This window comes from Brassica oleracea, chromosome C9, assembly GCF_000695525.1.
Source record: "Brassica oleracea var. oleracea cultivar TO1000 chromosome C9, BOL, whole genome shotgun sequence".
Lineage (NCBI taxonomy): Eukaryota > Viridiplantae > Streptophyta > Magnoliopsida > Brassicales > Brassicaceae > Brassica > Brassica oleracea.
The window spans coordinates 35923753-35927836 of NC_027756.1; positions in this window are offsets into that span (position 1 = coordinate 35923753).

Genomic DNA, 4084 nt, shown 5'->3' on the forward strand with positions numbered 1-4084 from the left:
TTCTCAAACAGTATTCCATGTTCATGGACAGGGAAACCTCAGACGTCGACCTTTGGAGTCTATCTCAAAGAGAGGACGAACCACTCCGCAAATTCATGAACAAGTTCAAGCTGGTAATGGCAAGAGTCACTGGAATCAGCGACGAAATGGCAGTCGACGCTTTGCGGAAAACTCTCTGGTACAGGTCGAAACTCTGGCAATGGATATCCCTTGAAAAACCGAGAACAATCCAGGACGCTCTTCACGAGGCAACAGAGTTCATCATAGGAAGAAGAGATGAAAGTCCTCTCCCAGAAGTACAACCCGCAGAAGACGTCTGCGAGAAGGAAAAACCCTCGCAACGACAGGTATGTCCACCACGAGGGAGAAAATCTCCAGGGCGAGCATAATTACGCTATCAACTCCGAACAGGGAAAGACTTTCGGAAATACCTGGACCAGGAACCAGTTCAAGGATAATTCCTACTGCGAGTTCCACTATGAACTGCAAGGTTCTTGGGGCAAGGCTTGCTGCGAAGCTCCTCGCCGGTGAAATTTCGAAGGTCATAGGCATAAAAGACCTCCTCCTGGATTCCGATTGCCCTCCCAGAACTGATAAAGAGTCCCCCAAAAATGACACCCGTGAAAATCAGTTGGGCGAGAAACGCGGAAGGAGGAAGGATGACCGAGGAAACGACAGCAACCGTCGAAGGGTGAGCATGATCATTGGGGAATCACAATTCTATCGCGATTCTATCTCGTCGATCAGAGCTTATGGACGGAAGGCTGAGACGAGTTCAAGCTGGCTGGCTCGTTCCCCAACCGACGAAGCCCCTAACAATACGATCGTCTTCGAAGAGCGGGAAACCATCGGAATCGACAAACCTTACTGCGACCCATTGGTTATCGATCTGGTAATCTGAGACCTGGAAGTGGGAAGGATCCTTATCGACACGAGAAGCACAATTAACGTCATCTTCCGCGATACCCTCCGGAAGATGAACATCGAACTCGGAGAAGTCATCCCGGAACCAAAACCTCTCACCGGTTTCTCAGGTGCAACGTCAATGACCCTCGGATCAATCAAACTCCCAGTGATGGCTAAAGAGGTGATGAAATCATTGACTTTGCGGTAGTCGATAACCCGGCCATCTACAATGTCATCATGGGAACTCCTTGGATCAATGCCATGAAAGCGGTACCGTCGAATTACCACATTGGCATCAAATTCCCAACTCCAAACGGAACAGCGGTAATCTAGGGTTACCAGAAATAGTCTAGGCTCTGCTTCTTGGCCGAGCATAAACTACGACAAACTCGGAACACCCCCGCGGTTAACCCGAATCTGGATAAGAAAGCTCAAAACGCTCCCGAGAGCTCCATAAAAAGTGATCCAGAATCACCCGACCAGGCAACGACTCCAGACAGCGACATAGTCCCCGAGTCCATCGCCTTACCAGCGGACATCCCGACTCCTGAAATGGTCGTCGATCCAACTGAAGCCCCAACGGCTGAAGTAACCGGAACGATCCCAAACAGCGAGTAGGAGCAACCGCAACAACAAGCAGAACTACGAGATGGCTTGATCCTCGAAATAGGTACGTTGGCAGCTTGTCATATCGACAAGTTCAGCTATCACCCTCGTTAAAAAGGAAGGGGTGGGTACGTATACTCGTGTACTCCTACAAAGTCTGAAATATCCATGAATGTACTCGATATTTTCGAAACTTTTTCAATAAATTCTAGCTTCTTCCGATGTTACGATTCACTTGCAATAAGTCACAGTAATCTAAGGTTGGCCTAAGAAACGCCCAAGATAAGGGCATACCATCCAAGCAGTCCTTGGACGAAAACTAATTCCCACATAACTCACACATACTCATGGTCAAGCAAGACCGAAAAAACGCATCTTCTATAAAACGAAGATCGTAGCCATCTCATAGCAAAAGACATATCTTCGAGAAAGCGAGACGTCGTAAATATTTCTCGAAAGATATTATCCAAATACACAGTCCAACTGTGACTCTAAAATACAAAATGCCCGTCGATTGTCCTCGACGGACAAAAATGCCCGTCTATTGGCCCCGAAAAACAAGTCCAAAACGTTCTCTAAAAAAGAACTCGTAGTCAAACCTTTCATAAAAATTAATGGTTCTCTTACATCCGACAAGGATACCATAGCGCGCTATACAAGAAATCCAAAATTTTGGTCAGCACACCAGACGTTCTCTGAAGAGTGCTAGATTTTTCCCACACAAGTCATATAAGCCGGCGCCCAGTCGCAGACTTTAATCGGAAAGAATCAGGTAGAAATCGCCAACGGGCAAAACGAAAGCCGATTAGTCGTCGCATAGCCTTAGAGCCGAAAGTAAACTTAGGTCTTGCCCTAAACCCAGTCCTACTGGTCCATTAACATCTCAAGGCATGATCGAAATCTTGAGATAAGGGTAAAGGGAAATCTTGAGATAAGGGTAAGGGTCAAGATACCCAGACATCGACACTCCAAATGAGTCCGCAGGCTGATCTACTTCTCCTCCCTCGTCTGCAGCATCGGCTCCCACTTCCATTGTGTCCTCCGAAACCTCGATGGGTTCCCAAAGCTCTCGGATCCTCCCCTCGATTGGAGGAACCATCGACTCGGCCTGGACTTCCGTCGTGCCCTCCGAAACCTCGATGGGTTCCCAAAGCTCTCGGATCCTCCCCTCAATTGGAGGAACCATCGACTCGGCCTGGGCGCACCCATCCATGAGGCCTAACATCTCAGCAACCTCAGAGAGAAAAGAGAAATCAGCGTTCTGCGACTTCCAAAGGGTACCAACCGAACCGCGGCATTCGCGGAAGTCACCCACGTAGTCTTGAGCGTCCTTGAAACTCCTGAACTCAGCATCAAACAACGTAACTCTCCTCGCTAACTCAACAGCAATCGTCCTCCTCCCTTTCCTCTCTGCACGAATGAGAGCTCGGGAATGGGACTCAGCTTGTCAGCTTGTCTGCGCTCTCTTTCCGCAACCTCGTTCGAAAATGGATGAATTTCCTCTCGATCTCTTTGGCCTTGAAGTGCGAAAGACGCTCCTCTCTGAAACTTCCGTCAAGCATTGAATTAAAGATCTGCATTCCCTACACGAATAAAGGGTCAAACATGGAAGCAACAAATGAAGACTCGCCAAAAAAAAAAAAAAAATTTCAGAGACTAAAACCTCGTTGATCAACCGAGAACCTTCCGCGACCACTTCTCTCCTCGACGCTTCATCCAGTGACGCTGGAGTAGTAAAACCGGGAGGAAGGTTGGCAAAGAAGTCATCCGGAAGAGGAGCCTCGCTGGTTCCACTCCCACCACCCGGGGTGAAACCCGAGTTCCATCCGGATAGCGGAAGATCTTCTGAGACAAAGTTTCTGTCTTCGAGAGTGATTCCCTTGTCCTTTCGGGCCTAACTCTCTCCCTCAGATCGGGAACAGCGTCGGGGTGTGGCTCGTCCATGTCTGATGCACGTAAAGGTCGGGAGACGCCTCGCGATCAGTAGAGCGCCACTGCATTCCGGATCCTCTCTAGGGTGAAGGAATCCCAAAAGAACGGGCCATTGCGGAGAAGATCGCGCTTAGAAAACAGGTCCCTGTGGATCACGAGGAGGATACTGTTCGCTGCAAAAAAAAAAACTTACTCCACCTATACATAGGAAAAAAAGGATACTATTCATTCTCGGACTTTCGGCAAACGATTACGTCTAATTCCATCAAAACAAGTCATACCGCAAGCTAGGACATCACACCCAGGTCCGCGGATCCTAGCTAGCTTGGGGGCTAACTGTTGAGGTCAAAACCGGTCACGACGGAATCAATGCCTGAAAGTTCCCGGAAAACCGACTCTCGATCGGTCCTTGAAAACTAGACAATCCCAGAAAACAGTTAATCAAGTAAAAGACAGTTTTTTTTACGGATGCGAACCGAGGAATGTCGAGAAGAGGATAAGTCTGGATGAGGTCTCGATCGTAAGTGACGACCGTCTCACGTCCCGAAACCGTGCATCCTCGGCTAAGTTCCCGTAACACAATCCTTGGGCCCTTGGACGCAATACCCATGTCTCATCTCGCTTAGGATTATCAAAGAAA